The sequence below is a fragment of the Corella eumyota genome, chromosome 6 (genome assembly GCF_963082875.1).
Source record: "Corella eumyota chromosome 6, kaCorEumy4.1, whole genome shotgun sequence".
Taxonomy (NCBI): Eukaryota; Metazoa; Chordata; class Ascidiacea; order Phlebobranchia; family Corellidae; genus Corella; species Corella eumyota.
The window spans coordinates 10,780,641-10,795,175 of NC_137495.1; the positions used below are offsets into that span (position 1 = coordinate 10,780,641).

General features: G+C 29.9%; 3 non-coding genes across 3 annotated transcripts; 1 reads left to right on the plus strand and 2 right to left on the minus strand.

Annotated features, from left to right (window-relative positions):
* The first annotated feature begins 1,863 nt into the window (after positions 1 to 1,863).
* Positions 1,864 to 1,937, plus strand: Trnan-guu (transfer RNA asparagine (anticodon GUU)). Its single transcript has one exon. It is a non-coding gene; the product is annotated as a tRNA-Asn (tRNA).
* Positions 1,938 to 5,256: 3,319 nt separating this feature from the next.
* Trnar-acg (transfer RNA arginine (anticodon ACG)) lies at positions 5,257 to 5,329 on the minus strand. Its single transcript has one exon. It is a non-coding gene; the product is annotated as a tRNA-Arg (tRNA).
* Positions 5,330 to 10,629: 5,300 nt separating this feature from the next.
* Positions 10,630 to 10,702, minus strand: Trnar-acg (transfer RNA arginine (anticodon ACG)). Its single transcript has one exon. It is a non-coding gene; the product is annotated as a tRNA-Arg (tRNA).
* Between the last annotated feature and the right edge of the window lie 3,833 nt (positions 10,703 to 14,535).

Genomic DNA, 14,535 nt, shown 5'->3' on the forward strand with positions numbered 1-14,535 from the left:
TAAAAATGCTAACTCGGTCCAAACAACATGGATTTGGACTTCAAAGTAAATTTAGTGTTAATTTTTTTTAAATAGTCGGAATCTCATATTCTTGTACACAACCAATCTTTAAGAACAATCAAAATTATTAAATTTGCTACTTGTGCAAAAACATTGCACAGAATATCAAGAAAAAAGTACAAAAAACTATTAAAATTTAGTCGACTTTTTTTACATTCGCGAGTTAGAATTTGCATAAGCTATTAATTACAGTCGAAAGATAAACAAAAGCCTAATTTAACATAAACGTCAGGTTAGGTTTACAAATCTTCGTGGAGTTTAAAATTTAACGTATTATTTTAAAGTAATCAGAAAAAATTATTTTTAAAATAACTACCAACTTCATTATAGTAAAATAATATTAGGCGTTTCTGGGGATTGAACCCAGGATCTCCTGTTTACGGGACAGACGCTTCATCACTAAGCATAAAAGCCTCGGTAACTAAATGATTAAAATACTGATTCGATTCAAAAGTTTTTTTAAACAAGATAAAATTTGTTATTACTAATTATGCAATCCTGTCTGGTAATGTTCAGGCAAGTGGTGGGTAATATAAGGGAGTTTTGAATAAACACTGACCTTTAAGATTTGTTCTGCAATCTAGTCCACCATCTAGCAAGATTTGTTAAACGTTGTCTTTTAAAAAAGATAAAGGTGTACTTTCCAAGTTTTTTATAGCCAAAATTGGTTCATCTACCTTTAAGATTAATGAAAAAATACAGATTCTTTAACTTCCATTAAATCACTCATCTGATTTTGAATTTATAAAATTATTTTCGTCCTTTAAAGATGTTTAAAAGAAGCTGGTGATGCACATATTAACGTTTGTAAAACTGATTTAATATATTTATATTGAAAAGGGTGATATCGCATACAATTATTTTTTTTTAAAGAACGCAATAATTGTGTCAAAGTAATTTTAAATTCATCATCACAACAAGCAAAAATACTTACAACTAGATTTATTTGATAAATAAAATACGATTTAAAATTATTTGATCATTTTTAAAATTAATCTCTATTAATAAATAAAGATAATCATGAACATTAATTAATTAAGATTATCAACTAAATTATTAAAGCAAATTTTATGTATTTAATTATTAGATAAATGTTTATCATTATTATTTTCTATTTAATTTAAAAGATTGCGGTTCGAGTCCACCCAGGGTCAAATATATAATCGTATTTTTTTTACAATTTTGCTTTGCAAATTTGATAGAAATGTCGCAAATCGGTCGTTTCTGTGTCACAATCATTGGCGCGTTTAGCTCTTTAACCGAAAGGTTGGAGGTTCGAGCCCGCCCAAGGACGAAACTAGTTTTTTCTCATTTTTATTATCATTGTAATTTTGCTTTGCAAATTTAGTAGAAATGTCGCGAATTAGTCGTATTTGTGTCGCAATAGATCGGCGCGTTTTGCTCTTAACCGAAAGGTTGAAGGTTCGGGCCCATTCATGAACGAAATATATTATTACATTTTTATTATATTAATTTCCTTTGCAAATTCAAACAAAGTGGGCGAAATAATCGTCTCTGTCGCGCAATCGGTTAGGGCGTTCAGCTGTTAGGAGAAAGTTTGAAGGTTTAAGTCCACCCAGGGCCAAATTTATTTTGTTACATTTTTATTATTATAATTTTGATCTCCAAATTTAGACCAAGTGTGGCAAAAAATGTCGTCTCTATGGCGCAATCAGTTAGCGAGTTCGTCTGTTAACCGAAAGGTTGGTTGTTCGAGTCCACCCAACGTCAAATATATTTTGTTACATTTTTATTATTATAATTTTAATCTTCAGATTCAATCCAAGTGTAGCAATGAATGTCGTCTCTGTGGCGCAATCGGTTAGCGCGTTCGGCTGTTAACCGAAAGGTTGGTGGTTCAAGCCCACCCAGGGACGAATTTTTTGTTTGCTTCATTTTTATTACCATAATAATGTTTTGCAAATTTCATAAAAATGTCGCGAATCAGTTGGGTTGCAATGGTTGGCGCATTTGGCTATTAACTATTAACTTCCATTAAATCAATCATCTGATTTTGAATTTATAAAATTATTTCCGTTTTTTAAAGGTGTTTAAAAAAAGCTGGTGATGCACATGTTAACGTTTGTAAAACTGTTTTGATATATTTATATTGAAAAGAGTGATATCCCATACAATTATTTTTTTTTAAAGAATGCAATAATTGTGTCAAAGTAATTTTAAATTCATCATCACAACAAGCAAAAATACTTACAACTAGATTTATTTAATAAATAAAATACGATTTAAAATCATTTATTCATTTTTAAAATTAATCTCTATTAATAAATGAAGATAATCATGAACATTATTTAATTAAGATTATCAACTAAATTATTAAATCAAATTTTATGTATTTAATTATTAGATAAATGTTTATCATTATTATTTTCTATTTAATTAAAAAGATTGCGGTTCGAGTCCACCCAGGGTCAAATATATAATCGTCTTATTTTTACAATTTTGCTTTGCAAATTTGATAAAAATGTTGCAAATCGGTCGTTTCTGTGTCACAATCATTGGCGCGTTAGCTCTTTAACCGAAAGGTTGGAGGTTCGAGCCCGCACAAGGACGAAACTAGTTTTTTCTCATTTTTATTATCATTATAATTTTGCTTTGCAAATTTAGTAGAAATGTCGCGAATTAGTCGTATTTGTGTCGCAATAGATTGGCGCGTTTTGCTCTTAACCGAAAGGTTGAAAGTTCGGGCCCATTCATGAACGAAATATATTATTACATTTTTATTATATTAATTTGCTTTGCAAATTCAAACAAAGTGGGCAAAATAATCGTCTCCGTCGCGCAATCGGTTAGGGCGTTCAGCTGTTAGGAGAAAGTTTGAAGGTTTAAGTCCACCCAGGGTCAAATTTATTTTGTTAAACATTTCTTTTATTATAATTTTGATCTTGCTTCATTTTTATTACCATAATAATGTTTTGCAAATTTAATAAAAATGTCGCGAATCAGTTGTTGTTGTGTTGCAATGGTTGGCGCATTTGGCTATTAACCGAAAGGCCAACCCAGAGATAAAAATAGTTTTCTTGATATTTAAAATATTTTCTTTGCAAATTTGTTTGAAACTCTTTACACATGGAACCTCCAACTTCGTTTTTCTGGAATTAAACCATTATTTTAACGATTTATTTTAGCTTTTGATTAAAGGCAAATGTTTGTTTTAAAGACGAAGGGCAATTTTGTTCTACTGAACAGAAGCCACTCAATAAACATGGATTTGAACATTACTTAATTTAGCGTTTAATTTTGAAAGAAATTAGACAGAATTTGATATTCTTGTAAACAACCGACAACTAAAGGCAGTTATTAATTAATAAATTTACAACACTCCATTTTTAACAAAACTTATCTTAGAAACAATATCAAACATCGGTGGTAAAGTTTATGCTTGTCAGGCTTGGGATTTCTGGTTTTCACCCAGACGGTTCGGCTTCGATTTCCGGTGTAGAAATAGTTTTTTTTATTTTCGACGTGCGTTTTAACGTTATGATGCATAGATCATTCAATTTGGGAGTTTTCAACAAGAATTTAAATATTAAAATACTTTATTGTATTTTAAATACATTTGTTTGTAACGACATAACTGATACATTGACTTTCTTTAAAGGCATTATAACATAGTGTTAAAGCGCCTGCCTAGTAAAAAGGAGGTCCTGGGATCGATCCCCATTAGCGTCAATCATTTACCGCACGACCAGTAAAAGTTTTTTATGAAGGTACTGTCCAACGATATCCACCGAACAACGTTACTTATTTTCATGTGGAAAAACTCTTTGTTTCCTTTAAGACAGCTAGGGTGATTTTAGTTAAAAAATTAAAAAAACTCGTTGTCGGCAGGATTCGAATATGTGCGGACAGCGCCTAAAACATTGTAAGTCTATTGCCTTAACCACTCGGCCACGACAACTGTTTTGTTTACTTTTCAAGGTAACTTTAATTAATTTTGTATTTAAAATTGTATTTATTTAATTAAATTTGTAATTAAAAAATGCAAAAAAAATGCGTTTTCGGCAGGATTTGAACTTGTGCCTGCAGAGCTGAATAGGTTCCTTTTTGATAGCCTTTACCAATAGGTCACGACAACTCTTGCTTTTCCTTCTTAAAACAGCTAGCGTGATTTTATTCAATTATTTAAATGCTTGTCCCATGGCATTGTCATTTTTTCATGGTTTTTGTGTTTTAATTATTTTTATTTTATCATTTACAGTAATATGTGTAGATATGCAGTTTCTTAACAGTTATAATTGCTGTTATTCTTTTGACCGTTTCTAACAACCAACAACTAACTTTGTTTCTATTTGAATAAGGTATATATGCTATTTGCATAATTTTTAAAAACAAAATTTTATAAAATTTTGCTGAACAAATTGTCAAATTTTAAACAAACGAATGTTAAATTTTAACATTTTTTATCGAATTTTAATCAAACGAATCTTATTTGTAGACTAACAATTAATAAAGTTAAAAGAAAAAAGGCATATTGTTCGTAGGCCAATAGACATTCTTTGTTACAACTCAAGTTGTAGGATCACATCTGTAAAACTTCATATATGTTTAATAAATGAGCAAAAGTGATAAAAATTCGAATTGCTGGTTGTGGGTAGATGGCCAGCTGCAAATATTTGTTGCAACTTTTACATTAATTTACTTTTGTTAATAAAAGGATTTAAAATAATTTTTGTCGCAATTACAAAAATAATTATGGTTACTAAATTAAAGGTTTTGCAATATAATAACAGTTTTATATATCTAATCGTGTTATTTAAATAAATTTCAGCAAACAAACACGCATCGATGTCGTATAATATAATCAAACTAAATTTAAAAGCAAAATATTTACATTATTTTTTAGTAATCAAGCAAGTATTTAAGCATAATTTCACGAAGCCCAATCACTACTTTAACCTAATCTAATTGTTTATTTTTGTTTTATTAATTTTAAAATGATTTAAAAAAAATTAGGCAAGGGTCACCCTTTCCTATGCAAAAAGGTACAAATTTTTTGCCCTTTTATATAACGTCACAATGCCATTGTGAAATGAAACCGACTTTATCAATTGCATCGTGTGATTCAATTAGCAACCGTAACTCTGTGTGTGATGAAAAGTGAACAAATAAATATGTCTTAAGCATAAATAAGTATTTCGCGTACTTAAAGTAGGAACAATTTTGCTAAATGAAATACGAGCGCGCCAGGACTCGAACCTGGAATCTTCTGCTCCGTAGGCAGACGCGTTATCCATTGCGCCACGCACCCGCAATGTCCAATTTGATAAATAATGTTTTCTTAATCAAAACTTTAAAAATGCTTAGTCTGTCCAAACAACATGGTTTGGACTTCAAAGTAAATTTAGTGTTAATTTTTTTTAAATAGTCGGAATCTCATATTCTTGTACACAACCAATCTTTAAGAACAATCAAAAATATTAAATTTGCTACTTGTGCAAAAACATTGCACAGAATATCAAGAAAAAAGTACAAAAAACTATTAAAATTTAGTCGACTTTTTTTACATTCGCGAGTTAGAATTTGCATAAGCTATTAATTACAGTCGAAAGATAAACAAAAGCCTAATTTAACATAAACGTCAGGTTAGGTTTACAAATCTTCGTGGAGTTTAAAATTTAACGTATTATTTTAAAGTAATCAGAAAAAATTATTTTTAAAATAACTACCAACTTCATTATAGTAAAATAATATTAGGCGTTTCTGGGGATTGAACCCAGGATCTCCTGTTTACGGGACAGACGCTTCATCACTAAGCATAAAAGCCTCGGTAACTAAATGATTAAAATACTGATTCGATTCAAAAGTTTTTTTAAACAAGATAAAATTTGTTATCACTAATTATGCAATCCTGTCTGGTAATGTTCAGGCAAGTGGTGGGTAATATAAGGGAGTTTTGAAAAAACACTGACCTTTAAGATTTGTTCTGCAATCTAGTCCACCATCTAGCAAGATTTGTTAAACGTTGTCTTTTAAAAAAGATAAAGGTGTACTTTCCAAGTTTTTTATAGCCAAAATTGGTTCATCTACCTTTAAGATTAATGAAAAAATACAGATTCTTTAACTTCCATTAAATCACTCATCTGATTTTGAATTTATAAAATTATTTTCGTCCTTTAAAGATGTTTAAAAGAAGCTGGTGATGCACATATTAACGTTTGTAAAACTGATTTAATATATTTATATTGAAAAGGGTGATATCGCATACAATTATTTTTTTTTAAAGAACGCAATAATTGTGTCAAAGTAATTTTAAATTCATCATCACAACAAGCAAAAATACTTACAACTAGATTTATTTGATAAATAAAATACGATTTAAAATTATTTGATCATTTTTAAAATTAATCTCTATTAATAAATAAAGATAATCATGAACATTAATTAATTAAGATTATCAACTAAATTATTAAAGCAAATTTTATGTATTTAATTATTAGATAAATGTTTATCATTATTATTTTCTATTTAATTTAAAAGATTGCGGTTCGAGTCCACCCAGGGTCAAATATATAATCGTATTTTTTTTACAATTTTGCTTTGCAAATTTGATAGAAATGTCGCAAATCGGTCGTTTCTGTGTCACAATCATTAGCGCGTTTAGCTCTTTAACCGAAAGGTTGGAGGTTCGAGTCCGCCCAAGGACGAAACTAGTTTTTTCTCATTTTTATTATCATTGTAATTTTGCTTTGCAAATTTAGTAGAAATGTCGCGAATTAGTCGTATTTGTGTCGCAATAGATTGGCGCGTTTTGCTCTTAACCGAAAGGTTGAAGGTTCGGGCCCATTCATGAACGAAATATATTATTACATTTTTATTATATTAATTTCCTTTGCAAATTCAAACAAAGTGGGCGAAATAATCGTCTCTGTCGCGCAATCGGTTAGGGCGTTCAGCTGTTAGGAGAAAGTTTGAAGGTTTAAGTCCACCCAGGGCCAAATTTATTTTGTTACATTTTTATTATTATAATTTTGATCTCTAAATTTAGACCAAGTGTGGCAAAAAATGTCGTCTCTATGGCGCAATCAGTTAGCGAGTTCGTCTGTTAACCGAAAGGTTGGTTGTTCGAGTCCACCCAACGTCAAATATATTTTGTTACATTTTTATTATTATAATTTTAATCTTCAGATTCAATCCAAGTGTAGCAATGATTGTCGTCTCTGTGGCGCAATCGGTTAGCGCGTTCGGCTGTTAACCGAAAGGTTGGTGGTTCAAGACCACACAGGGACGAATTTTTTGTTTGCTTCATTTTTATTACCATAATAATGTTTTGCAAATTTCATAAAAATGTCGCGAATCAGTTGGGTTGCAATGGTTGGCGCATTTGGCTATTAACTATTAACTTCCATTAAATCAATCATCTGATTTTGAATTTATAAAATTATTTCCGTTTTTTAAAGGTGTTTAAAAAAAGCTGGTGATGCACATGTTAACGTTTGTAAAACTGTTTTGATATATTTATATTGAAAAGAGTGATATCCCATACAATTATTTTTTTTTTAAAGAATGCAATAATTATGTCAAAGTAATTTTAAATTCATCATCACAACAAGCAAAAATACTTACAACTAGATTTATTTAATAAATAAAATACGATTTAAAATCATTTATTCATTTTTAAAATTAATCTCTATTAATAAATGAAGATAATCATGAACATTATTTAATTAAGATTATCAACTAAATTATTAAATCAAATTTTATGTATTTAATTATTAGATAAATGTTTATCATTATTATTTTCTATTTAATTAAAAAGATTGCGGTTCGAGTCCACCCAGGGTCAAATATATAATCGTCTTATTTTTACAATTTTGCTTTGCAAATTTGATAAAAATGTTGCAAATCGGTCGTTTCTGTGTCACAATCATTGGCGCGTTAGCTCTTTAACCGAAAGGTTGGAGGTTCGAGCCCGCACAAGGACGAAACTAGTTTTTTCTCATTTTTATTATCATTATAATTTTGCTTTGCAAATTTAGTAGAAATGTCGCGAATTAGTCGTATTTGTGTCGCAATAGATTGGCGCGTTTTGCTCTTAACCGAAAGGTTGAAAGTTCGGGCCCATTCATGAACGAAATATATTATTACATTTTTATTATATTAATTTGCTTTGCAAATTCAAACAAAGTGGGCAAAATAATCGTCTCCGTCGCGCAATCGGTTAGGGCGTTCAGCTGTTAGGAGAAAGTTTGAAGGTTTAAGTCCACCCAGGGTCAAATTTATTTTGTTAAACATTTCTTTTATTATAATTTTGATCTTGCTTCATTTTTATTACCATAATAATGTTTTGCAAATTTAATAAAAATGTCGCGAATCAGTTGTTGTTGTGTTGCAATGGTTGGCGCATTTGGCTATTAACCGAAAGGCCAACCCAGAGATAAAAATAGTTTTCTTGATATTTAAAATATTTTCTTTGCAAATTTGTTTGAAACTCTTTACACATGGAACCTCCAACTTCGTTTTTCTGGAATTAAACCATTATTTTAACGATTTATTTTAGCTTTTGATTAAAGGCAAATGTTTGTTTTAAAGACGAAGGGCAATTTTGTTCTACTGAACAGAAGCCACTCAATAAACATGGATTTGAACATTACTTAATTTAGCGTTTAATTTTGAAAGAAATTAGACAGAATTTGATATTCTTGTAAACAACCGACAACTAAAGGCAGTTATTAATTAATAAATTTACAACACTCCATTTTTAACAAAACTTATCTTAGAAACAATATCAAACATCGGTGGTAAAGTTTATGCTTGTCAGGCTTGGGATTTCTGGTTTTCACCCAGACGGTTCGGCTTCGATTTCCGGTGTAGAAATAGTTTTTTTTATTTTCGACGTGCGTTTTAACGTTATGATGCATAGATCATTCAATTTGGGAGTTTTCAACAAGAATTTAAATATTAAAATACTTTATTTTATTTTAAATACATTTGTTTGTAACGACATAACTGATACATTGACTTTCTTTAAAGGCATTATAACATAGTGTTAAAGCGCCTGCCTAGTAAAAAGGAGGTCCTGGGATCGATCCCCATTAGCGTCAATCATTTACCGCACGACCAGTAAAAGTTTTTTTATGAAGGTACTGTCCAACGATATCCACCGAACAACGTTACTTATTTTTATGTGGAAAAACTCTTTGTTTCCTTTAAGACAGCTAGGGTGATTTTAGTTAAAAAATTAAAAAAACTCGTTGTCGGCAGGATTCGAATATGTGCGGACAGCGCCTAAAACATTGTAAGTCTATTGCCTTAACCACTCGGCCACGACAACTGTTTTGTTTACTTTTCAAGGTAACTTTAATTAATTTTGTATTTAAAATTGTATTTATTTAATTAAATTTGTAATTAAAAAATGCAAAAAAAATGCGTTTTCGGCAGGATTTGAACTTGTGCCTGCAGAGCTGAATAGGTTCCTTTTTGATAGCCTTTACCAATAGGTCACGACAACTCTTGCTTTTCCTTCTTAAAACAGCTAGCGTGATTTTATTCAATTATTTAAATGCTTGTCCCATGGCATTGTCATTTTTTCATGGTTTTTGTGATTTAATTATTTTTATTTTATCATTTACAGTAATATGTGTAGATATGCAGTTTCTTAACAGTTATAATTGCTGTTATTCTTTTGACCGTTTCTAACAACCAACAACTAACTTTGTTTCTATTTGAATAAGGTATATATGCTATTTGCATAATTTTTAAAAACAAAATTTTATAAAATTTTGCTGAACAAATTGTCAAATTTTAAACAAACGAATGTTAAATTTTAACATTTTTTATCGAATTTTAATCAAACGAATCTTATTTGTAGACTAACAATTAATAAAGTTAAAAGAAAAAAGGCATATTGTTCGTAGGCCAATAGACATTCTTTGTTACAACTCAAGTTGTAGGATCACATCTGTAAAACTTCATATATGTTTAATAAATGAGCAAAAGTGATAAAAATTCGAATTGCTGGTTGTGGGTAGATGGCCAGCTGCAAATATTTGTTGCAACTTTTACATTAATTTACTTTTGTTAATAAAAGGATTTAAAATAATTTTTGTCGCAATTACAAAAATAATTATGGTTACTAAATTGAAGATTTTGCAATATAATAACAGTTTTATATATCTAATCGTGTTATTTAAATAAATTTCAGCAAACAAACACGCATCGATGTCGTATAATATAATCAAACTAAATTTAAAAGCAAAATATTTACATTATTTTTTAGTAATCAAGCAAGTATTTAAGCATAATTTCACGAAGCCCAATCACTACTTTAACCTAATCTAATTGTTTATTTTTGTTTTATTAATTTTAAAATGATTTAAAAAAAATTAGGCAAGGGTCACCCTTTCCTATGCAAAAAGGTACAAATTTTTTGCCCTTTTATATAACGTCACAATGCCATTGTGAAATGAAACCGACTTTATCAATTGCATCGTGTGATTCAATTAGCAACCGTAACTCTGTGTGTGATGAAAAGTGAACAAATAAATATGTCTTAAGCATAAATAAGTATTTCGCGTACTTAAAGTAGGAACAATTTTGCTAAATGAAATACGAGCGCGCCAGGACTCGAACCTGGAATCTTCTGCTCCGTAGGCAGACGCGTTATCCATTGCGCCACGCACCCGCAATGTCCAATTTGATAAATAATGTTTTCTTAATCAAAACTTTAAAAATGCTTAGTCTGTCCAAACAACATGGTTTGGACTTCAAAGTAAATTTAGTGTTAATTTTTTTTAAATAGTCGGAATCTCATATTCTTGTACACAACCAATCTTTAAGAACAATCAAAAATATTAAATTTGCTACTTGTGCAAAAACATTGCACAGAATATCAAGAAAAAAGTACAAAAAACTATTAAAATTTAGTCGACTTTTTTTACATTCGCGAGTTAGAATTTGCATAAGCTATTAATTACAGTCGAAAGATAAACAAAAGCCTAATTTAACATAAACGTCAGGTTAGGTTTACAAATCTTCGTGGAGTTTAAAATTTAACGTATTATTTTAAAGTAATCAGAAAAAATTATTTTTAAAATAACTACCAACTTCATTATAGTAAAATAATATTAGGCGTTTCTGGGGATTGAACCCAGGATCTCCTGTTTACGGGACAGACGCTTCATCACTAAGCATAAAAGCCTCGGTAACTAAATGATTAAAATACTGATTCGATTCAAAAGTTTTTTTAAACAAGATAAAATTTGTTATCACTAATTATGCAATCCTGTCTGGTAATGTTCAGGCAAGTGGTGGGTAATATAAGGGAGTTTTGAAAAAACACTGACCTTTAAGATTTGTTCTGCAATCTAGTCCACCATCTAGCAAGATTTGTTAAACGTTGTCTTTTAAAAAAGATAAAGGTGTACTTTCCAAGTTTTTTATAGCCAAAATTGGTTCATCTACCTTTAAGATTAATGAAAAAATACAGATTCTTTAACTTCCATTAAATCACTCATCTGATTTTGAATTTATAAAATTATTTTCGTCCTTTAAAGATGTTTAAAAGAAGCTGGTGATGCACATATTAACGTTTGTAAAACTGATTTAATATATTTATATTGAAAAGGGTGATATCGCATACAATTATTTTTTTTTAAAGAACGCAATAATTGTGTCAAAGTAATTTTAAATTCATCATCACAACAAGCAAAAATACTTACAACTAGATTTATTTGATAAATAAAATACGATTTAAAATTATTTGATCATTTTTAAAATTAATCTCTATTAATAAATAAAGATAATCATGAACATTAATTAATTAAGATTATCAACTAAATTATTAAAGCAAATTTTATGTATTTAATTATTAGATAAATGTTTATCATTATTATTTTCTATTTAATTTAAAAGATTGCGGTTCGAGTCCACCCAGGGTCAAATATATAATCGTATTTTTTTTACAATTTTGCTTTGCAAATTTGATAGAAATGTCGCAAATCGGTCGTTTCTGTGTCACAATCATTGGCGCGTTTAGCTCTTTAACCGAAAGGTTGGAGGTTCGAGTCCGCCCAAGGACGAAACTAGTTTTTTCTCATTTTTATTATCATTGTAATTTTGCTTTGCAAATTTAGTAGAAATGTCGCGAATTAGTCGTATTTGTGTCGCAATAGATTGGCGCGTTTTGCTCTTAACCGAAAGGTTGAAGGTTCGGGCCCATTCATGAACGAAATATATTATTACATTTTTATTAGATTAATTTCCTTTGCAAATTCAAACAAAGTGGGCGAAATAATCGTCTCTGTCGCGCAATCGGTTAGGGCGTTCAGCTGTTAGGAGAAAGTTTGAAGGTTTAAGTCCACCCAGGGCCAAATTTATTTTGTTACATTTTTATTATTATAATTTTGATCTCTAAATTTAGACCAAGTGTGGCAAAAAATGTCGTCTCTATGGCGCAATCAGTTAGCGAGTTCGTCTGTTAACCGAAAGGTTGGTTGTTCGAGTCCACCCAACGTCAAATATATTTTGTTACATTTTTATTATTATAATTTTAATCTTCAGATTCAATCCAAGTGTAGCAATGATTGTCGTCTCTGTGGCGCAATCGGTTAGCGCGTTCGGCTGTTAACCGAAAGGTTGGTGGTTCAAGACCACACAGGGACGAATTTTTTGTTTGCTTCATTTTTATTACCATAATAATGTTTTGCAAATTTCATAAAAATGTCGCGAATCAGTTGGGTTGCAATGGTTGGCGCATTTGGCTATTAACTATTAACTTCCATTAAATCAATCATCTGATTTTGAATTTATAAAATTATTTCCGTTTTTTAAAGGTGTTTAAAAAAAGCTGGTGATGCACATGTTAACGTTTGTAAAACTGTTTTGATATATTTATATTGAAAAGAGTGATATCCCATACAATTATTTTTTTTTTAAAGAATGCAATAATTATGTCAAAGTAATTTTAAATTCATCATCACAACAAGCAAAAATACTTACAACTAGATTTATTTAATAAATAAAATACGATTTAAAATCATTTATTCATTTTTAAAATTAATCTCTATTAATAAATGAAGATAATCATGAACATTATTTAATTAAGATTATCAACTAAATTATTAAATCAAATTTTATGTATTTAATTATTAGATAAATGTTTATCATTATTATTTTCTATTTAATTAAAAAGATTGCGGTTCGAGTCCACCCAGGGTCAAATATATAATCGTCTTATTTTTACAATTTTGCTTTGCAAATTTGATAAAAATGTTGCAAATCGGTCGTTTCTGTGTCACAATCATTGGCGCGTTAGCTCTTTAACCGAAAGGTTGGAGGTTCGAGCCCGCACAAGGACGAAACTAGTTTTTTCTCATTTTTATTATCATTATAATTTTGCTTTGCAAATTTAGTAGAAATGTCGCGAATTAGTCGTATTTGTGTCGCAATAGATTGGCGCGTTTTGCTCTTAACCGAAAGGTTGAAAGTTCGGGCCCATTCATGAACGAAATATATTATTACATTTTTATTATATTAATTTGCTTTGCAAATTCAAACAAAGTGGGCAAAATAATCGTCTCCGTCGCGCAATCGGTTAGGGCGTTCAGCTGTTAGGAGAAAGTTTGAAGGTTTAAGTCCACCCAGGGTCAAATTTATTTTGTTAAACATTTCTTTTATTATAATTTTGATCTTGCTTCATTTTTATTACCATAATAATGTTTTGCAAATTTAATAAAAATGTCGCGAATCAGTTGTTGTTGTGTTGCAATGGTTGGCGCATTTGGCTATTAACCGAAAGGCCAACCCAGAGATAAAAATAGTTTTCTTGATATTTAAAATATTTTCTTTGCAAATTTGTTTGAAACTCTTTACACATGGAACCTCCAACTTCGTTTTTCTGGAATTAAACCATTATTTTAACGATTTATTTTAGCTTTTGATTAAAGGCAAATGTTTGTTTTAAAGACGAAGGGCAATTTTGTTCTACTGAACAGAAGCCACTCAATAAACATGGATTTGAACATTACTTAATTTAGCGTTTAATTTTGAAAGAAATTAGACAGAATTTGATATTCTTGTAAACAACCGACAACTAAAGGCAGTTATTAATTAATAAATTTACAACACTCCATTTTTAACAAAACTTATCTTAGAAACAATATCAAACATCGGTGGTAAAGTTTATGCTTGTCAGGCTTGGGATTTCTGGTTTTCACCCAGACGGTTCGGCTTCGATTTCCGGTGTAGAAATAGTTTTTTTTATTTTCGACGTGCGTTTTAACGTTATGATGCATAGATCATTCAATTTGGGAGTTTTCAACAAGAATTTAAATATTAAAATACTTTATTTTATTTTAAATACATTTGTTTGTAACGACATAACTGATACATTGACTTTCTTTAAAGGCATTATAACATAGTGTTAAAGCGCCTGCCTAGTAAAAAGGAGGTCCTGGGATCGATCCCCATTAGCGTCAATCATTTACCGCACGACCAGTAAAAGTTTTTTTATGAAGG